The sequence below is a fragment of the Hydractinia symbiolongicarpus genome, chromosome 13 (assembly GCF_029227915.1).
Source record: "Hydractinia symbiolongicarpus strain clone_291-10 chromosome 13, HSymV2.1, whole genome shotgun sequence".
NCBI classification, from domain to species: domain Eukaryota; kingdom Metazoa; phylum Cnidaria; class Hydrozoa; order Anthoathecata; family Hydractiniidae; genus Hydractinia; species Hydractinia symbiolongicarpus.
Window position 1 is genome coordinate 186,238 of NC_079887.1, and position 23,430 is coordinate 209,667.

The following is a 23,430-nucleotide window of genomic DNA, read 5'->3' on the forward strand; positions in this document are numbered from 1 at the left end:
GTCCAGGATTTACGTGAAATCGCAGGTTTTCGTTTGCCGGCGATTAAACTGCTTTTATTCAGCGTCTCATCAAAAATGAAAACATTTTCAAAAACTACAAGTCTTATGGGCTTTAGTGGTGAAAAAATAATTTAAAAAATCGTTCTGGAAATGAGTTTACTCACAGGGTACTTTCTTTGTATACATTCGACTATACGGGCCAAGCCCGGGATTTACGGGAAATCGCGGGTTTTCGTTTTCCGGCGATTAAACCGCTTTCATTAAGGGTCTCATCAAAAATGAAAACATTTTTGAAAACTACAAGTCTCATGCGTTTTAGTGGTGAAAAAAAAATTTAAAAAATCGTTCGGGAAATGAGTTTACTCCCTGGGTACTTTCTTTGTGTACATTCGACTATACGGGTCAAGCCCCGGATTTAAGGGAAAACGCGGGATTTCGTTTGCCGGCGATTAAACCTCTTTCATTAAGCGTCTCATCAAAAATAAAAACATTTTTAAAAACTACAAGTCTCATGCGTTTTAGTGGTAAAAAAATAATTTAAAAAATCGTTCGGGAAATGAGTTTACTCCCTGGGTACTTTCTTTGTATACTTTTGAGTATACGGGCCGAGTCCGGGATTTATGGGAAGTCACGGATTTTCGTTTGCCGGCGATTAAACTTCTTTTATTCAACGTCCCATCAAATATGAAAGTATTTTTGAAAACTACAAGTCTCATGCGTTTAGTGGTAAAAAAATAATATAAAAAATCGTTCGGGAAATGAGTTTACTCCCTGGGTACTTTCTTTGTATACTTTTGACTATACGGGCCAAGCCCGGGATTTACGGGAAATCGCGGGTTTTCGTTTGCCGGCGATTAAACCTCTTTTATTCAGCGTCTCATCAAAAATAAAAACATTTTTAAAAACTACAAGTCTTATGCGTTTTAGTGGTGAAAAAAAAATTTAAATAATCGTTCGGGAAATGAGTTTACTCCCTGGGTACTTTCTTTGTATACATTCGACTATTCGGGTCAAGCCCCGGATTTAAGGGAAAACGCGGGATTTCGTTTGCCGGCGATTAAACCTCTTTCATTAAGCGTCTCATCAAAAATAAAAACATTTTTAAAAACTACAAGTCTCATGCGTTTTAGTGGTAAAAAAATAATTTAAAAAATCGTTCGGGAAATGAGTTTACTCCCTGGGTACTTTCTTTGTATACTTTTGACTATACGGGCCAAGCCCGGGATTTACGGGAAATCGCGGGTTTTCGTTTGCCGGCGATTAAACCTCTTTTATTCAGCGTCTCATCAAAAATAAAAACATTTTTAAAAACTACAAGTCTTATGCGTTTTAGTGGTGAAAAAAAAATTTAAAAAATCGTTCGGGAAATGAGTTTACTCCCTGGGTACTTTCTTTGTATACATTCGACTATACGGGTCAAGCCCCGGATTTAAGGGAAAACGCGGGATTTCGTTTGCCGGCGATTAAACCTCTTTCATTAAGCGTCTCATCAAAAATAAAAACATTTTTAAAAACTACAAGTCTCATGCGTTTTAGTGGTAAAAAAATAATTTAAAAAATCGTTCGGGAAATGATTTTACTCCCTGGGTACTTTCTTTGTATACTTTTGACTATACGGGCCGAGTCCGGGATTTATGGGAAGTCACGGATTTTCGTTTGCCGGCGATTAAACTTCTTTTATTCAACGTCCCATCAAATATGAAAGTATTTTTGAAAACTACAAGTCTCATGCGTTTAGTGGTAAAAAAATAATATAAAAAATCGTTCGGGAAATGAGTTTACTCACTGGGTACTTTCTTTGTATACTTTTGACTATACGGGCCAAGCCCGGGATTTACGGGAAATCGCGGGTTTTCGTTTGCCGGCGATTAAACCTCTTTTATTCAGCGTCTCATCAAAAATAAAAACATTTTTAAAAACTACAAGTCTTATGCGTTTTAGTGGTGAAAAAATAATTTAAGAAATCGTTCTGGAAATGAGTTTACTCCCTGGGTACTTTCTTTGTATACTTTTGACTATACTGGCCGAGTCCAGGATTTACGGGAAATCGCAGGTTTTCGTTTGCCGGCGATTAAACTTCTTTTATTCAGCGTCTCATCAAAAATGAAAACATTTTTAAAAACTACAAGTCTCATGCGTTTTAGTGGTGAAAAAGTAATTTAAAAAATCGTTCAGGAAATGAGTTTACACCCTGGGTACTTCCTTTGTATACTTTTGACTATACGGGCCGGGTCCGATATTTACGGGAAATCGGAGGTTTTCGTTTGCCAGCGATTAAACCTCTTTTATTCAGCGTCTCATCAAAAATGAAAACATTTTTAAAAAACTACAAGTCTCGTGCGTTTTAGTGGTGAAAAAATAATTTAAAAAATCGTTCAGGAAAGGAGTTTACACCCTGGGTACTTCCTTTGTATACTTTTGACTATACGGGCCGGGTCCGGGATTTACGGGAAATCGGAGGTTTTCGTTTGCCAGCGATTAAACCTCTTTTATTCAGCGTCTCATCAAAAATGAAAACATTTTTAAAAAACTACAAGTCTCATGCGTTTTAGTGGTGAAAAAATAATTTAAAAAATCGTTCTGGAAATGAGTTTACTCCCTGGGTACTTTCTTTGTATACTTTTGACTATACGGGCCGAGTCCGGGATTTACGGGAAATCGCAGGTTTTCGTTTGCCGGCGATTAAACTGCTTTTATTCAGCGTCTCATCAAAAATGAAAACATTCTTGTAAACTACAAGTCTCATGCGCTTTAGTGGTGAAATAATAATTTAAAAAATCGTTCTGGAAATGAGTTTACTCCCTGGGTACTTTCTTTGTATACTTTTGACTATACCGGCCGAGTCCAGGATTTACGTGAAATCGCAGGTTTTCGTTTGCCGGCGATTAAACTGCTTTTATTCAGCGTCTGATCAAAAATGAAAATATTTTTAAAAACTACAAGTCTCATGCGTTTTAGTGGTGAAAAAGTAATTTAAAAAATCGTTCGGGAAATGAGTTTACTCTCTGGGTACTTTCTTTGTATACTTTTGACTATACGGGCCAAGCCCGGGATTTACGAGAAATCGCGGGTTTTAGTTTGCCGGCGATTAAACTTTTTTTATTCAGCGTCTCATCAAAAATGAAAACATTTTCAAAAACTACAAGTCTTATGGGCTTTAGTGGTGAAAAAATAATTTAAAAAATCGTTCTGGAAATGAGTTTACTCACAGGGTACTTTCTTTGTATACATTCGACTATACGGGCCAAGCCCGGGATTTACGGGAAATCGCGGGTTTTCGTTTTCCGGCGATTAAACCGCTTTCATTAAGGGTCTCATCAAAAATGAAAACATTTTTGAAAACTACAAGTCTCATGCGTTTTAGTGGTGAAAAAAAAATTTAAAAAATCGTTCGGGAAATGAGTTTACTCCCTGGGTACTTTCTTTGTATACATTCGACTATACGGGTCAAGCCCCGGATTTAAGGGAAAACGCGGGATTTCGTTTGCCGGCGATTAAACCTCTTTCATTAAGCGTCTCATCAAAAATAAAAACATTTTTAAAAACTACAAGTCTCATGCGTTTTAGTGGTAAAAAAATAATTAAAAAAATCGTTCGGGAAATGAGTTTACTCCCTGGGTACTTTCTTTGTATACTTTTGACTATACGGGCCGAGTCCGGGATTTATGGGAAGTCACGGATTTTCGTTTGCCGGCGATTAAACTTCTTTTATTCAACGTCCCATCAAATATGAAAGTATTTTTGAAAACTACAAGTCTCATGCGTTTAGTGGTAAAAAAATAATATAAAAAATCGTTCGGGAAATGAGTTTACTCCCTGGGTACTTTCTTTGTATACTTTTGACTATACGGGCCAAGCCCGGGATTTACGGGAAATCGCGGGTTTTCGTTTGCCGGCGATTAAACCTCTTTTATTCAGCGTCTCATCAAAAATAAAAACATTTTTAAAAACTACAAGTCTCATGCGTTTTAGTGGTGAAAAAATAATTTAAAAAATCGTTCAGGAAATGAGTTTACACCCTGGGTACTTCCTTTGTATACTTTTGACTATACGGGCCGGGTCCGGGATTTACGGGAAATCGGAGGTTTTCGTTTGCCAGCGATTAAACCTCTTTTATTCAGCGTCTCATCAAAAATGAAAACATTTTTAAAAAACTACAAGTCTCATGCGTTTTAGTGGTGAAAAAATAATTTAAAAAATCGTTCTGGAAATGAGTTTACTCCCTGGGTACTTTCTTTGTATACTTTTGACTATACGGGCCGAGTCCGGGATTTACGGGAAATCGCAGGTTTTCGTTTGCCGGCGATTAAACTGCTTTTATTCAGCGTCTCATCAAAAATGAAAACATTCTTGTAAACTACAAGTCTCATGCGCTTTAGTGGTGAAATAATAATTTAAAAAATCGTTTGGGAAATGAGTTTACTCCCTGGGTACTTTCTTTGTATACTTTTGACTATACTGGCCGAGTCCAGGATTTACGGGAAATCGCAGGTTTTCGTTTGCCGGCGATTAAACTTCTTTTATTCAGCGTCTCATCAAAAATGAAAACATTTTTAAAAACTACAAGTCTCATGGGCTTTAGTGGTGAAATAATAATTTAAAAAATCGTTTGGGAAATGAGTTTACTCACAGGGTACTTTCCTTGTATACTTTTGACTATACGGGCCGAGTCCGGGATTTACGGTAAATCGCGGGTTTTCGTTTGCCGGCGAATAAATTTCTTTTATTCAGCGTCTCATCAAAAATGAAAACATTTTTGAAAACTACAAGTCTCATGCGTTTTAGTGGTGAAAAAATAATTTAAAAAATCGTTCGGGAAATTAGTTTACACCGTGGGTACTCTCTTTGTATACTTTTGACTATACGGGCCGAGTCCAGGATTTACGGGAAATCGCAGGTTTTCCTTTGCCGGCGATTAAACTTCTTTTATTTAGCGTCTCATCAAAAATGAAAACATTTTTGAAAACTACAAGTCTCATGGGCTTTAGTGGTAAAAAAATAATTTAAAAATTCGTTAGGGAAATGAGTTTAATCACTGGGTACTTTCCTTGTATACTTTTGACTATACGGGTCGAGACCGGGATTTACGGGAAATTGCGGGTTTTCGTTTGCCGGCGATTAAACTTCTTTTATTCAGCGTCTCATCAAAAATGAAAACATTTTTAAAAACTACAAGTCTCATGGGCTTTAGTGGTGAAATAATAATTTAAAAAATCGTTTGGGAAATGAGTTTACTCCCTGGGTACTTTCTTTGTATACTTTTGACTTTACGGGCCGAGTACGGGATTTACGGGAAATCGCGGGTTTTCGTTTACCGGCGATTAAACTTCTTTTATTCAGCGTCTCATCAAAAATGAAAACATTTTTGAAAACTACAAGTCTCATGCGTTTTAGTGGTGAAAAAATAATTTAAAAAATCGTTCAGGAAATGAGTTTACACCCTGGGTACTTTCTTTGTATACTTTTGACTATACGGGCCGGGTCCGGGATTTACGGGAAATCGGAGGTTTTCGTTTGCCGGCGATTAAACCTCTTTTATTCAGCGTCTCATCAAAAATGAAAACATTTTTAAAAAACTACAAGTCTCATGCGTTTTAGTGGTGAAAAAATAATTTAAAAAATCGTTCTGGAAATGAGTTTACTCCCTGGGAACTTTCTTTGTATACTTTTGACTATACGGGCCGAGTCCGGGATTTACGGGAAATCGCAGGTTTTCGTTTGCCGGCGATTAAACTGCTTTTATTCAGCGTCTCATCAAAAATGAAAACATTCTTGAAAACTACAAGTCTCATGCGCTTTAGTGGTGAAATAATAATTTAAAAAATCGTTTGGGAAATGAGTTTACTCCCTGGGTACTTTCTTTGTATACTTTTGACTTTACGGGCCGAGTACGGGATTTACGGGAAATCCCGGGTTTTCGTTTACCGGCGATTAAACTTCTTTTATTCAGCGTCTCATCAAAAATGAAAACATTTTTAAAAACTACAAGTCTCATGCGTTTTAGTGGTGAAAAAATAATTTAAAAAATCGTGCAGGAAATGAGTTTACACCCTGGGTACTTTCTTTGTATACTTTTGACTATACGGGCCGGGTCCGGGATTTACGGGAAATCGGAGGTTTTCGTTTGCCAGCGATTAAACCTCTTTTATTCAGCGTCTCATCAAAAATGAAAACATTTTTAAAAAACTACAAGTCTCATGCGTTTTAGTGGTGAAAAAATAATTTAAAAAATCGTTCTGGAAATGAGTTTACTCCCTGGGTACTTTCTTTGTATACTTTTGACTATACGGGCCGAGTCCGGGATTTACGGGAAATCGCAGGTTTTCGTTTGCCGGCGATTAAACTGCTTTTATTCAGCGTCTCATCAAAAATGAAAACATTCTTGTAAACTACAAGTCTCATGCGCTTTAGTGGTGAAATAATAATTTAAAAAATCGTTTGGGAAATGAGTTTACTCCCTGGGTACTTTCTTTGTATACTTTTGACTATACTGGCCGAGTCCAGGATTTACGGGAAATCGCAGGTTTTCGTTTGCCGGCGATTAAACTTCTTTTATTCAGCGTCTCATCAAAAATGAAAACATTTTTAAAAACTACAAGTCTCATGGGCTTTAGTGGTGAAATAATAATTTAAAAAATCGTTTGGGAAATGAGTTTACTCCCTGGGTACTTTCTTTGTATACTTTTGACTTTACGGGCCGAGTACGGGATTTACGGGAAATCGCGGGTTTTCGTTTACCGGCGATTAAACTTCTTTTATTCAGCGTCTCATCAAAAATGAAAACATTTTTAATAACTACAAGTCTCATGCGTTTTAGTGGTGAAAAAATAATTTAAAAAATCGTTTGGGAAATGAGTTTACTCCCTGGGTACTTTCTTTGTATACTTTTGACTATACTGGCCGAGTCCAGGATTTACGGGAAATCGCAGGTTTTCGTTTGCCGGCGATTAAACTTCTTTTATTCAGCGTCTCATCAAAAATGAAAATATTTTTAAAAACTACAAGTCTCATACATTTTAGTGGTGAAAAAGTAATTTAAAAAATCGTTCGGGAAATGAGTTTACTCTCTGGGTACTTTCTTTGTATACTTTTGACTATACGGGCCAAGCCCGGGATTTACGGGAAATCGCGGGTTTTTGTTTGCCGGCGATTAAACTTCTTTTATTCAGCGTCTCATCAAAAATGAAAACATTTTTGAAAACTACAAGTCTCATGCGTTTTAGTGGTGAAAAAATAATTTAAAAAATCGTTCAGGAAATGAGTTTACACCCTGGGTACTTTCTTTGTATACTTTTGACTATACGGGCCGGGTCCGGGATTTACGGGAAATCGGAGGTTTCCGTTTGCCGGCGATTAAACCTCTTTTATTCAGCGTCTCATCAAAAATGAAAACATTTTTAAAAAACTACAAGTCTCATGCGTTTTAGTGGTGAAATAATAATTTAAAAAATCGTTCTGGAAATGAGTTTACTCCCTGGGTACTTTCTTTGTATACTTTTGACTATACTGGCCGAGTCCAGGATTTACGTGAAATCGCAGGTTTTTGTTTGCCGGCGATTAAACTGCTTTTATTCAGCGTCTCATCAAAAATGAAAACATTTTCAAAAACTACAAGTCTTATGGGCTTTAGTGGTGAAAAAATAATTTAAAAAATCGTTCTGGCAATGAGTTTACTCACAGGGTACTTTCTTTGTATACATTCGACTATACGGGCCAAGCCCGGGATTTACGGGAAATCGCGGGTTTTCGTTTTCCGGCGATTAAACCGCTTTCATTAAGGGTCTCATCAAAAATGAAAACATTTTTGAAAACTACAAGTCTCATGCGTTTTAGTGGTGAAAAAAAAATTTAAAAAATCGTTCGGGAAATGAGTTTACTCCCTGGGTACTTTCTTTGTATACATTCGACTATACGGGTCAAGCCCCGGATTTAAGGGAAAACGCGGGATTTCGTTTGCCGGCGATTAAACCTCTTTCATTAAGCGTCTCATCAAAAATAAAAACATTTTTAAAAACTACAAGTCTCATGCGTTTTAGTGGTGAAATAATAATTTAAAAAATCGTTTGGGAAATGAGTTTACTCCCTGGGTACTTTCTTTGTATACTTTTGACTTTACGGGCCGAGTACGGGATTTACGGGAAATCGCGGGTTTTCGTTTACCGGCGATTAAACTTCTTTTATTCAGCGTCTCATCAAAAATGAAAACATTTTTAATAACTACAAGTCTCATGCGTTTTAGTGGTGAAAAAATAATTTAAAAAATCGTTTGGGAAATGAGTTTACTCCCTGGGTACTTTCTTTGTATACTTTTGACTATACTGGCCGAGTCCAGGATTTACGGGAAATCGCAGGTTTTCGTTTGCCGGCGATTAAACTTCTTTTATTCAGCGTCTCATCAAAAATGAAAATATTTTTAAAAACTACAAGTCTCATACATTTTAGTGGTGAAAAAGTAATTTAAAAAATCGTTCGGGAAATGAGTTTACTCTCTGGGTACTTTCTTTGTATACTTTTGACTATACGGGCCAAGCCCGGGATTTACGGGAAATCGCGGGTTTTTGTTTGCCGGCGATTAAACTTCTTTTATTCAGCGTCTCATCAAAAATGAAAACATTTTTGAAAACTACAAGTCTCATGCGTTTTAGTGGTGAAAAAATAATTTAAAAAATCGTTCAGGAAATGAGTTTACACCCTGGGTACTTTCTTTGTATACTTTTGACTATACGGGCCGGGTCCGGGATTTACGGGAAATCGGAGGTTTCCGTTTGCCGGCGATTAAACCTCTTTTATTCAGCGTCTCATCAAAAATGAAAACATTTTTAAAAAACTACAAGTCTCATGCGTTTTAGTGGTGAAATAATAATTTAAAAAATCGTTCTGGAAATGAGTTTACTCCCTGGGTACTTTCTTTGTATACTTTTGACTATACTGGCCGAGTCCAGGATTTACGTGAAATCGCAGGTTTTTGTTTGCCGGCGATTAAACTGCTTTTATTCAGCGTCTCATCAAAAATGAAAACATTTTCAAAAACTACAAGTCTTATGGGCTTTAGTGGTGAAAAAATAATTTAAAAAATCGTTCTGGCAATGAGTTTACTCACAGGGTACTTTCTTTGTATACATTCGACTATACGGGCCAAGCCCGGGATTTACGGGAAATCGCGGGTTTTCGTTTTCCGGCGATTAAACCGCTTTCATTAAGGGTCTCATCAAAAATGAAAACATTTTTGAAAACTACAAGTCTCATGCGTTTTAGTGGTGAAAAAAAAATTTAAAAAATCGTTCGGGAAATGAGTTTACTCCCTGGGTACTTTCTTTGTATACATTCGACTATACGGGTCAAGCCCCGGATTTAAGGGAAAACGCGGGATTTCGTTTGCCGGCGATTAAACCTCTTTCATTAAGCGTCTCATCAAAAATAAAAACATTTTTAAAAACTACAAGTCTCATGCGTTTTAGTGGTAAAAAAATAATTTAAAAAATCGTTCGGGAAATGAGTTTACTCCCTGGGTACTTTCTTTGTATACTTTTGACTATACGGGCCGAGTCCGGGATTTATGGGAAGTCACGGATTTTCGTTTGCCGGCGATTAAACTTCTTTTATTCAACGTCCCATCAAATATGAAAGTATTTTTGAAAACTACAAGTCTCATGCGTTTAGTGGTAAAAAAATAATATAAAAAATCGTTCGGGAAATGAGTTTACTCCCTGGGTACTTTCTTTGTATACTTTTGACTATACGGGCCAAGCCCGGGATTTACGGGAAATCGCGGGTTTTCGTTTGCCGGCGATTAAACCTCTTTTATTCAGCGTCTCATCAAAAATAAAAACATTTTTAAAAACTACAAGTCTTATGCGTTTTAGTGGTGAAAAAATAATTTAAGAAATCGTTCTGGAAATGAGTTTACTCCCTGGGTACTTTCTTTGTATACTTTTGACTATACTGGCCGAGTCCAGGATTTACGGGAAATCGCAGGTTTTCGTTTGCCGGCGATTAAACAACTTTCATTAAGGGTCTCATCAAAAATGAAAACATTTTTGAAAACTACAAGTCTTATGCGCTTTAGTGGTGAAATAATAATTTAAAAAATCGTTCTGGAAATGAGTTTACGCCCTGGGTACTTTCTTTGTATACTTTTGACTATACGGGCCAAGCCCGGGATTGACGGGAAATCGCTGGTTTTCGTTTGCCAGCGATTAAACTTCTTTTATTCAGCGTCTCATCAAAAATGAAAACATTTTTAAAAACTACAAGTCTTATGCGTTTTAGTGGTGAAAAAATAATTTAAAAAATCGTTCTGGAAATGAGTTTACTCCCTGGGTACTTTCTTTGTATACTTTTGACTATACGGGCCAAGTCCGGGATTTACGGGAAATCGCAGGTTTTCGTTTGCCGGCGATTAAACTGCTTTTATTCAGCGTCTCATCAAAAATGAAAACATTCTTGAAAACTACAAGTCTTATGCGCTTTAGTGGTGAAATAATAATTTAAAAAATCGTTCTGGAAATGAGTTTACTCCCTGGGTACTTTCTTTGTATACTTTTGACTATACGGGCCGAGTCCGGGATTTACGGGAAATCGCAGGTTTTCGTTTGCCGGCGATTAAACTGCTTTTATTCAGCGTCTCATCAAAAATGAAAACATTCTTGAAAACTACAAGTCTCATGCGCATTAGTGGTGAAATAATAATTTAAAAAATCGTTTGGGAAATGAGTTTACTCCCTGGGTACTTTCTTTGTATACTTTTGACTATACGGGCCGACTCCATGATTTACGGGAAATCGCAGGTTTTCGTTTGCCGGCGATTAAACTGCTTTTATTCAGCGTCTCATCAAAAATGAAAACATTCTTGAAAACTACAAGTCTCATGCGCATTAGTGGTGAAATAATAATTTAAAAAATCGTTTGGGAAATGAGTTTACTCCCTGGGTACTTTCTTTGTATACTTTTGACTATACGGGCCGACTCCATGATTTACGGGAAATCGCAAGTTTTCGTTTGCCGGCGATTAAACTTCTTTTATTCAGCGTCTCATCAAAAATGAAAACATTTTTAAAAACTACAAGTCTCATGCGTTTTAGTGGTGAAAAAGTAATTTAAAAAATCGTTCGGGAAATGAGTTTACTCTCTGGGTACTTTCTTTGTATACTTTTGACTATACGGGCCAAGCCCGGGATTTACGGGAAATCGCGGGTTTTTGTTTGCCGGCGATTAAACTTCTTTTATTCAGCGTCTCATCAAAAATGAAAACATTTTTGAAAACTACAAGTCTCATGAGTTTTAGTGGTGAAAAAATAATTTAAAAAATCGTTCGGGAAATGAGTTTACTCCCTGGGTACTTTCTTTGTATACTTTTGACTATACGGGCCAAGCCGGGATTTACGGGAAATCGCGGGTTTTCGTTTGCCGGCGATTAAACTTCTTTTATTCAGCGTCTCATCAAAAATGAAAACATTTTTAAAAACTACAAGTCTCATGGGCTTTAGTGGTGAAAAAATAATTTAAAAAATCGGTCTGGAAATGAGTTTACTCACAGGGTACTTTCTTTGTATACATTCGACTATACGGGCCAAGCCCGGGATTTACGGGAAATCGCGGGGTTTTCGTTTTCCGGCGATTAAACCTCTTTCATTAAGCGTCTCATCAAATATGAAAACATTTTTCAAAACTACAAGTCTCATTCGTTTTAGTGATGAAAAAAAAATTTAAAAAATCGTTCGGGAAATGAGTTTACTCCATGGGTACTTTCTTTGTATGCATTCGACTATACGGGCCAAGCCCCGGATTTACGGGAAAACGCGGGATTTCGTTTGCAGGCAATTAAACCTCTTTCATTAAGCGTCTCATCAAAAATGAAAACATTTTTGAAAACTACAAGTCTCATGCGTTTTAGTGGTGAAAAAATAATTTAAAAAATCGTTCGGGAAAGGAGTTTACACCCTGGGTACTTTCTTTGTATACTTTTGACTATACGGGCCGAGTCCGGGATTTACGGGAAATCGCAGGTTTTCGTTTGCCGGCGATTAAACCTCTTTTATTCAGCGTCTCATCAAAAATGAAAACATTTTTAAAAACTACAAGTCTTATGCGTTTTAGTGGTGAAAAAATAATTTAAAAAATCGTTTGGGAAATGAGTTTACTCCCTGGGTACTTTCTTTGTATACTTTTGACTATACGGGCCAAGTCCAGGATTTACGGGAAATCGCAGGTTTTCGTTTGCCGGCAATTAAACTTCTTTTATTCAGCGTCTCTTCAAAAATGAAAACATTTTTAAAAACTACAAGTCTCATGCGTTTTAGTGGTGAAAATGTAATTTAAAAAATCGTTCGGGAAATGAGTTTATTCCCTGGGTACTTTCTTTGTATACATTCGACTATACGGGCCAAGCCCCGGATTTACGGGAAAACGCGGGATTTCGTTTGCCGGCGATTAAACCTCTTTCATTAGGCGTCTCATCAAAAATGAAAACATTTTTAAAAACTACAAGTCTCATGCGTTTTAGTGGTGAAAAAATAATTTAAAAAATCGTTTGGGAAATGAGTTTACTCCCTGGGTACTTTCTTTGTATACTTTTGACTATACGGGCCGACTCCATGATTTACGGGAAATCGCAGGTTTTCGTTTGCCGGCGATTAAACTGCTTTTATTCAGCGTCTCATCAAAAATGAAAACATTCTTGAAAACTACAAGTCTCATGCGCATTAGTGGTGAAATAATAATTTAAAAAATCGTTTGGGAAATGAGTTTACTCCCTGGGTACTTTCTTTGTATACTTTTGACTATACGGGCCGACTCCATGATTTACGGGAAATCGCAGGTTTTCGTTTGCCGGCGATTAAACTTCTTTTATTCAGCGTCTCATCAAAAATGAAAACATTTTTAAAAACTACAAGTCTCATGCGTTTTAGTGGTGAAAAAGTAATTTAAAAAATCGTTCGGGAAATGAGTTTACTCTCTGGGTACTTTCTTTGTATACTTTTGACTATACGGGCCAAGCCCGGGATTTACGGGAAATCGCGGGTTTTTGTTTGCCGGCGATTAAACTTCTTTTATTCAGCGTCTCATCAAAAATGAAAACATTTTTAAAAACTACAAGTCTCATGGGCTTTAGTGGTGAAAAAATAATTTAAAAAATCGTTCTGGAAATGAGTTTACTCACAGGGTACTTTCTTTGTATACATTCGACTATACGGGCCAAGCCCGGGATTTACGGGAAATCGCGGGGTTTTCGTTTTCCGGCGATTAAACTTCTTTCATTAAGCGTCTCATCAAATATGAAAACATTTTTCAAAACTACAAGTCTCATTCGTTTTAGTGATGAAAAAAAAATTTAAAAAATCGTTCGGGAAATGAGTTTACTCCATGGGTACTTTCTTTGTATGCATTCGACTATACGGGCCAAGCCCCGGATTTACGGGAAAACGCGGGATTTCGTTTGCAGGCAATTAAACCTCTTTCATTAAGCGTCTCATCAAAAATGAAAACATTTTTAAAAACTACAAGTCTCATGCGTTTTAGTGGTGAAAAAATAATTTAAAAAATCGTTCGGGAAAGGAGTTTACACCCTGGGTACTTTCTTTGTATACTTTTGACTATACGGGCCGAGTCCGGGATTTACGGGAAATCGCAGGTTTTCGTTTGCCGGCGATTAAACCTCTTTTATTCAGCGTCTCATCAAAAATGAAAACATTTTTAAAAACTACAAGTCTTATGCGTTTTAGTGGTGAAAAAATAATTTAAAAAATCGTTTGGGAAATGAGTTTACTCCCTGGGTAATTTCTTTGTATACTTTTGACTATACGGGCCAAGTCCAGGATTTACGGGAAATCGCAGGTTTTCGTTTGCCGGCAATTAAACTTCTTTTATTCAGCGTCTCTTCAAAAATGAAAACATTTTTAAAAGCTACAAGTCTCATGCGTTTTAGTGGTGAAAATGTAATTTAAAAAATCGTTCGGGAAATGAGTTTATTCCCTGGGTACTTTCTTTGTATACATTCGACTATACGGGCCAAGCCCCGGATTTACGGGAAAACGCGGGATTTCGTTTGCCGGCGATTAAACCTCTTTCATTAGGCGTCTCATCAAAAATGAAAACATTTTTAAAAACTACAAGTCTCATGCGTTTTAGTGGTGAAAAAATAATTTAAAAAATCGTTCGGGAAATGAGTTTACTCCCTGGGTACTTTCTTTGTATACATTCGACTATACGGGCCAAGCCCGGGATTTACGGGAAATCGCGGGTTTTCGTTTTCCGGCGATTAAACCTCTTTCATTAAGCGTCTCATCAAAAATGAAAACATTTTTGAAAACTACAAGTCTCATGCGTTTTAGTGGTGAAAAAATAATTTAAAAAATCGTTCGGGAAATGAGTTTACTCCCTGGGTACTTTCTTTGTATACTTTTGACTATACGGGCCGAGTCCGGGATTTACGGGAAATCGCGGATTTTCGTTTGCCGGCGATTAAACTTCTTTTATTCAGCGTCCCATCAAATATGAAAGTATTTTTGAAAACTACAAGTCTCATGCGTTTAGTGGTGAAAAAATAATTTAAAAAATCGTTCGGGAAATGAGTTTACTCCCTGGGTACTTTCTTTGTATACTTTTGACTATACGGGCCGAGTCCGGGATTTACGGGAAATCGCGGATTTTCGTTTGCCGGCGATTAAACTGCTTTTATTTAGCGTCTCATCAAAAATGAAAACATTTTTAAAAACTACAAGTCTCATGCGTTTTAGTGGTGAAAAAGTAATTTAAAAAATTGTTCGGGAAATGAGTTTACTCCCTGGGTACTTTCTTTGTATACATTCGACTATACGGGCCAAGCCCCGGATTCACGGGAAAACGCGGGATTTCGTTTGCCGGCGATTAAACCTCTTTTAATAAGCGTCTCATCAAAAATGAAAACATTTTTGAAAACTACAAGTCTCATGCGTTTTAGTGGTGAAAAAATAATTTAAAAAATCGTTCGGGAAATGAGTTTACTCCCTGGGTACTTTCTTTGTATACTTTTGACTATACGGGCCGAGTCCGGGATTTACGGGAAATCGCAGATTTTCGTTTGCCGGCGATTAAACTTCTTTTATTCAGCGTCCCATCAAATATGAAAGTATTTTTGAAAACTACAAGTCTCATGCGTTTAGTGGTAAAAAAATAATATAAAAAATCGTTCGGGAAATGAGTTTACTTCCTGGGTACTTTCTTTGTATACTTTTGACTATACGGGCCAAGCCCGGGATTTACGGGAACTTGCGGGTTTTCGTTTGCCGGCGATTAAACTTCTTTTATTCAGCGTCTCATCAAAAATGAAAACATTTTTAAAAACTACAAGTCTTATGCGTTCTAGTAGTGAAAAAATAATTTAAAAAATCGTTCTGGAAATGAGTTTACTCACAGGGTACTTACTTTGTATACATTCGACTATACGTGCCAAGCCCGGGATTTACGGGAAATCGCGGGTTTTCGTTTGCCGGCGATTAAACTTCTTTTATTCAGCGTCTCATCAAAAATGAAAACATTTTTAAAAACTACAAGTCTCATGGGCTTTAGTGGTGAAAAACTAATTTAAAAAATCGTTCTGGAAATGAGTTTACTCACAGGGTACTTTCTTTGTATACTTTTGACTATGCGGGCCGAGTACGGGGTTTACGGGAAATGGCGGGTTTTCGTTTGCCGGCGATTAAACTTCTTTTATTCAGCGTCTCATCAAAAATGAAAACATTTTTAAAAACTACAAGTCTCATGCGTTTTAGTGGTGAAAAAGTAATTTAAAAAATTGTTCGGGAAATGAGTTTACTCCCTGGGTACTTTCTTTGTATACATTCGACTATACGGGCCAAGCCCTGGATTCACGGAAAAACGCGGGATTTCGTTTGCCGGCGATTAAACCTCTTTCATTAAGCGTCTCATCAAAAATGAAAACATTTTTGAAAACTACAAGTCTCATGCGTTTTAGTGGTGAAAAAATAATTTAAAAAATCGTTCGGGAAATGAGTTTACTCCCTGGGTACTTTCTTTGTATACTTTTGACTATACGGGCCGAGTCCGGGATTTACGGGAAATCGCGGATTTTCGTTTGCCGGCGATTAAACTTCTTTTATTCAGCGTCCCATCAAATATGAAAGTATTTTTGAAAACTACAAGTCTCATGCGTTTAGTGGTAAAAAAATAATATAAAAAATCGTTCGGGAAATGAGTTTACTTCCTGGGTACTTTCTTTGTATACTTTTGACTATACGGGCCAAGCCCGGGATTTACGGGAAATTGCGGGTTTTCGTTTGCCGGCGATTAAACTTCTTTTATTCAGCGTCTCATCAAAAATGAAAACATTTTTAAAAACTACAAGTCTTATGCGTTCTAGTAGTGAAAAAATAATTTAAAAAATCGTTCTGGAAATGAGTTTACTCACAGGGTACTTTCTTTGTATACATTCGACTATACGTGCCAAGCCCGGGATTTACGGGAAATCGCGGGTTTTCGTTTGCCGGCGATTAAACTTCTTTTATTCAGCGTCTCATCAAAAATAAAAACATTTTTGAAAACTACAAGTCTCATGCGTTTTAGTGGTGAAATAATAATTTAAAAAATCGTTTGGGAAATGAGTTTACTCCCTGGGTACTTTCTTTGTATACTTTTGACTATACGGGCCAAGTCCAGGATTTACGGGAAATCGCAGGTTTTCGTTTGCCGGCGATTAAACTTCTTTTATTCAGCGTCTTTTCAAAAATGAAAACATTTTTAAAAACTACAAGTCTCATGCGTTTTAGTGGTAAAAAAATAATATAAAAAATCGTTCGGGAAATGAGTTTACTCCCTGGGTACTTTCTTTGTATACTTTTGACTATACGGGCCAAGCCTCGGATTTACGGGAAAACGCGGGATTTCGTTTGCCGGCGATTAAACCTCTTTCATTAAGCGTCTCATCAAAAATGAAAACATTTTTGAAAACTACAAGTCTCATGCGTTTTAGTGGTGAAAAAATATTATAAAAAATCGTTCGGGAAATGAGTTTACTCCCTGGGTACTTTCTTTGTATACTTTTGACTATACGGGCCGAGTCCGGGATTTACGGGAAATCGCGGATTTTCGTTTGCCGGCGATTAAACTTCTTTTATTCAGCGTCCCATCAAATAAGAAAGTATTTTTGAAAACTACAAGTCTCATGCGTTTTGTGGTAAAAAAATAATATAAAAAATCGTTCGGGAAATGAGTTTACTCCCTGGGTACTTTCTTTGTATACTTTTGACTATACGGGCCAAGCCCCGGATTTACGGGAAAACGCGGGATTTCGTTTGCCGGCGATTAAACCTCTTTCATTAAGAGTCTCATCAAAAATGAAAACATTTTTGAAAACTACAAGTCTCATGCGTTTTAGTGGTGAAAAAATAATTTAAAAAATCGTTCGGGAAATGAGTTTACTCCCTGGGTACTTTCTTTGTATACTTTTGACTATACGGGCCGAGTCCGGGATTTACGGGAAATCGCGGATTTTCGTTTGCCGGCGATTAAACTTCTTTTATTCAGCGTCCCATCAAATATGAAAGTATTTTTGAAAACTACAAGTCTCATGCGTTTAGTGGTAAAAAAATAATATAAAAAATCGTTCGGGAAATGAGTTTACTCCCTGGGTACTTTCTTTGTATACTTTTGACTATACGGGCCAAGCCCGGGATTTACGGGAAATCGCGGGTTTTCGTTTGCCGGCGATTAAACTTCTTTTATTCAGCGTCTCATCAAAAATGAAAACATTTTTAAAAACTACAAGTCTTATGCGTTTTAGTGGTGAAAAAATAATTTTTAAAATCGTTCTGGAAATGAGTTTACTCACAGGGTACTTTCTTTGTATACATTCGACTATACGTGCCAAGCCCGGGATTTACGGGAAATCGCGGGTTTTCGTTTGCCGGCGATGAAACTTCTTTTATTCAGCGTCTCATCAAAAATGAAAACATTTTTAAAAACTACAAGTCTCATGGGCTTTAGTGGTGAAAAAATAATTTAAAAAATCGTTCTGGAAATGAGTTTACTCCCTGGGTACTTTCTTTGTATACTTTTGACTATGCGGGCCGAGTCCGGGGTTTACGGAAATGGCGGGTTTTCGTTTGCCGGCGATTAAGCTTCTTTTATTCAGCGTCTCATCAAAAATAAAAACATTTTTGAAAACTACAAGTCTCAAGCGTTTTAGTGGTGAAAAGATAATTTAAAAAATCGTTTTGGAAATGAGTTTACTCACAGGGTACTTTCTTTGTATACATTCGACTATACGGGCCAAGCCCGGGATTTACGGGAAATCGCGGGTTTTCGTTTGCCGGCGATTAAACCACTTTCATTAGGCGTCTCATCAAAAATGAAAACATTTCTGAAAACTACAAGTCTCATGCATTTTAGTGGTGAAAAAATAATTTAAAAATTCGTTCGGGAAATGAGTTTACTCCCCGGGTACTTTCTTTGTATACTTTTGACTATACGGGCCGAGTCCGGGATTTACGGGAAATCGCAGGTTTTCGTTTGCCGGCGATTAAACTTCTTTTATTCAGCGTCTCATCAAAAATGAAAACATTTTTGAAAACTACAAGTCTCATGCGTTCTAGTGGTGAAAAAATAATTTAAAAAATCGTTCGGGAAATGAGTTTACACCCTGGGTACTTTCTTTGTATACTTTTGACTATACGGGCCAAGCCGGGATTTACGGGAAATCGCGGGTTTTCGTTTGCCGGCGATTAAACCACTTTCATTAAGCGTCTCATCAAAAATGAAAACATTTCTGAAAACTACAAGTCTGATGCATTTTAGTGGTGAAAAAATAATTTAAAAATTCGTTCGGGAAATGAGTTTACTCACTGGGTACTTTCCTTGTATACTTTTGACTATACGGGCCGAGTCCGGGATTTACGGAAATCGCGGGTTTTCGTTTGCCGGCGATTAAACTTCTCTTATTCTGCGTCTCATCAAAAATGAAAACATTTTTAAAAACTACAAGTTTCATGGGCTTTAGTGGTGAAATAATAATTTAAATAATCGTTTGGGAAATGAGTTTACTCCCTGGGTACTTTCTTTGTATACATTCGACTATACGGGCCAAGCCCGGGATTTACGGGAAATCGCGGGTTTTCGTTTGCCGGCGATTAAACCACTTTCATTAAGCGTCTCATCAAAAATGAAAACATTTCTGAAAACTACAAGTCTCATGCATTTTAGTGGTGAAAAAATAATTTAAAAATTCGTTCGGGAAATGAGTTTACTCCCCGGGTACTTTCTTTGTATACATTCGACTATACGGGCCAAGCCCGGGATTTACGGGAAATCGCGGGTTTTCGTTTGCCGGCGATTAAACTTCTTTTATTCAGCGTCTCATCAAAAATGAAAACATTTTTGAAAACTACAAGTCTCATGCATTTTAGTGGTGAAAAAATAAATTAAAAATTCGTTCGGGAAATGAGTTTACTCACTGGGTACTTTCCTTGTATACTTTTGACTATACGGGCCGAGTCCGGGATTTACGGGAAATCGCGGGTTTTCGTTTGCCGGCGATTAAACTTCTCTTATTCTGCGTCTCATCAAAAATGAAAACATTTTTAAAAACTACAAGTTTCATGGGCTTTAGTGGTGAAATAATAATTTAAATAATCGTTTGGGAAATGAGTTTACTCCCTGGGTACTTTCTTTGTATACATTCGACTATACGGGACAAGCCCGGGATTTACGGGAATTCGCGGGTTTTCGTTTGCCGGCGATTAAACCACTTTCATTAAGCGTCTCATCAAAAATGAAAACATTTCTGAAAACTACAAGTCTCATGCATTTTAGTGGTGAAAAAATAATTTAAAAATTCGTACGGGAAATGAGTTTACTCCCCGGGTACTTTCTTTGTATACTTTTGACTATACGGGCCGAATCCGGGATTTACGGGAAATCGCAGGTTTTCGTTTGCCGGCGATTAAACTTCTTTTATTCAGCGTCTCATCAAAAATGAAAACATTTTTGAAAACTACAAGTCTCATGCGTTTTAGTGGTGAAAAAATAATTTAAATAATCGTTTGGGAAATGAGTTTACTCCCTGACTACTTTCTTTGTATCCTTTTGACTATACGGGCCGAGTCCGGGATTTACGGGAAATCGCAGGTTTTCGTTTGCCGGCGATTAAACTTCTTTTATTCAGCGTCTCATCAAAAATGAAAACATTTTTGAAAACTACAAGTCTCATGCGTTTTAGTGGTGAAAAAATAATTTAAAAAATCGTTCGGGAAATGAGTTTACACCCTGGGTACTTTCTTTGTATACTTTTGACTATACGGGCCGAGTCCGGGATTTACGGAAAATCGCAGGTTTTCGTTTGCCGGCTATTAAACTTCTTTTATTCAGCGTCTCATCAAAAATGAAAACATTTTTGAAAACTACAAGTCTCATGCGTTTTAGTGGTGAAAAAATAATTTAAAAAATCGTTAGAGAAATGAGTTTACACCCTGGGTACTTTCTTTGTATACTTTTGACTATACGGGCCGAGTCCGGGATTTACGGAAAATCGCAGGTTTTCGTTTGCCGGCTATTAAACTTCTTTTATTCAGCGTCTCATCAAAAATGAAAACATTTTTGAAAACTACAAGTCTCATGCGTTTTAGTGGTGAAAAAATAATTTAAAAATTCGTTAGGGAAATGAGTTTACTCACTGGGTACTTTCCTTGTATACTTTTAACTATACGGGCCGAGACCGGGATTTACGGGAAATCGTTGGTTTTCGTTTGCCGGCGATTAAACTTCTTTTATTCAGCGTCTCATCAAAAATGAAAACATTTTTAAAAACTACAAGTCTCATAGGCTTTAGTGGTAAAATATAAATTTAAAAAATCGTTTGGGAAATGAGTTTCCTCCCTGGGTACTTTGTTTGTATACTTTTGACTATACGGGCCGAGTCCGGGATTTACGGGAAATCGCAGGTTTTCGTTTGCCGGCGATTAAACTTCTTTTATTCAGCGTCTCATCAAAAATGAAAACACTTTTGAAAACTACAAGTCTCATGCGTTTTAGTGGTGAAAAAATGAATTAAAAAATCGTTCGGGAAATGAGTTTACTTCCTGGGTACTTTCTTTATATACTTTTGACTTTACAGGCCGAGTACGGGATTTACGGGACATCGCGGGTTTTCGTTTGCCGGCGATTAAACCTCTTTCATTAAGCGTCTCATCAAAAATGAAAACATTTTTAAAAACTACAAGTCTCATGGGCTTTAGTGGTGAAATAATAATTTAAAAAATCGTTCGGGAAATGAGTTTACACCCCGGGTACTTTCTTTGTATACTTTTGACTATACGGGCCGAGTCCGGGATTTACGGGAAATCGCAGGTTTTCGTTTGCCGGCGATTAAACTTCTTTTATTCAGCGTCTTATCAAAAATGAAAACATTTTTGAAAACTACAAGTCTCATGCGTTTTAGTGGTGAAAAAATAATTTAAAAATTCGTTCTGGAAATGAGTTTACTCACAGGGTACTTTCTTTGTATACATTCGACTATACGTGCCAAGCCCGGGATTTACGGGAAATCGCGGGTTTTCGTTTGCAGGCGATGAAACTTCTTTTATTCAGCGTCTCATCAAAAATGAAAACATTTTTAAAAACTACAAGTCTCATGGGCTTTAGTGGTGAAAAAATAATTTAAAAAATCGTTCTGGAAATGAGTTTACTCACAGGGTACTTTCTTTGTATACTTTTGACTATGCGGGCCGAGTCCGGGGTTTACGGGAAATGGCGGGTTTTCGTTTGCCGGCGATTAAGCTTCTTTTATTCAGCGTCTCATCAAAAATAAAAACATTTTTGAAAACTACAAGTCTCAAGCGTTTTAGTGGTGAAAAGATAATTTAAAAAATCGTTTTGGAAATGAGTTTACTCACAGGGTACTTTCTTTGTATACATTCGACTATACGGGCCAAGCCCGGGATTTACGGGAAATCGCGGGTTTTCGTTTGCCGGCGATTAAACCAGTTTCATTAGGCGTCTCATCAAAAATGAAAACATTTCTGAAAACTACAAGTCTCATGCATTTTAGTGGTGAAAAAATAATTTAAAAATTCGTTCGGGAAATGAGTTTACTCCCCGGGTACTTTCTTTGTATACTTTTGACTATACGGGCCGAGTCCGGGATTTACGGGAAATCGCAGGTTTTCGTTTGCCGGCGATTAAACTTCTTTTATTCAGCGTCTCATCAAAAATGAAAACATTTTTGAAAACTACAAGTCTCATGCGTTCTAGTGGTGAAAAAATAATTTAAAAAATCGTTCGGGAAATGAGTTTACACCCTGGGTACTTTCTTTGTATACTTTTGACTATACGGGCCAAGCCGGGATTTACGGGAAATCGCGGGTTTTCGTTTGCCGGCGATTAAACCACTTTCATTAAGCGTCTCATCAAAAATGAAAACATTTCTGAAAACTACAAGTCTGATGCATTTTAGTGGTGAAAAAATAATTTAAAAATTCGTTCGGGAAATGAGTTTACTCACTGGGTACTTTCCTTGTATACTTTTGACTATACGGGCCGAGTCCGGGATTTACTGGAAATCGCGGGTTTTCGTTTGCCGGCGATTAAACTTCTCTTATTCTGCGTCTCATCAAAAATGAAAACATTTTTAAAAACTACAAGTTTCATGGGCTTTAGTGGTGAAATAATAATTTAAATAATCGTTTGGGAAATGAGTTTACTCCCTGGGTACTTTCTTTGTATACATTCGACTATACGGGCCAAGCCCGGGATTTACGGGAAATCGCGGGTTTTCGTTTGCCGGCGATTAAACCACTTTCATTAAGCGTCTCATCAAAAATGAAAACATTTCTGAAAACTACAAGTCTCATGCATTTTAGTGGTGAAAAAATAATTTAAAAATTCGTTCGGGAAATGAGTTTACTCCCCGGGTACTTTCTTTGTATACTTTTGACTATACGGGCCGAGTCCGGGATTTACGGGAAATCGCAGGTTTTCGTTTGCCGGCGATTAAACTTCTTTTATTCAGCGTCTCATCAAAAATGAAAACATTTTTGAAAACTACAAGTCTCATGCATTTTAGTGGTGAAAAAATAATTTAAAAATTCGTTCGGGAAATGAGTTTACTCACTGGGTACTTTCCTTGTATACTTTTGACTATACGGGCCGAGTCCGGGATTTACGGGAAATCGCGGGTTTTCGTTTGCCGGTGATTAAACTTCTCTTATTCTGCGTCTCATCAAAAATGAAAACATTTTTAAAAACTACAAGTTTCATGGGCTTTAGTGGTGAAATAATAATTTAAATAATCGTTTGGGAAATGAGTTTACTCCCTGGGTACTTTCTTTGTATACATTCGACTATACGGGACAAGCCCGGGATTTACGGGAATTCGCGGGTTTTCGTTTGCCGGCGATTAAACCACTTTCATTAAGCGTCTCATCAAAAATGAAAACATTTCTG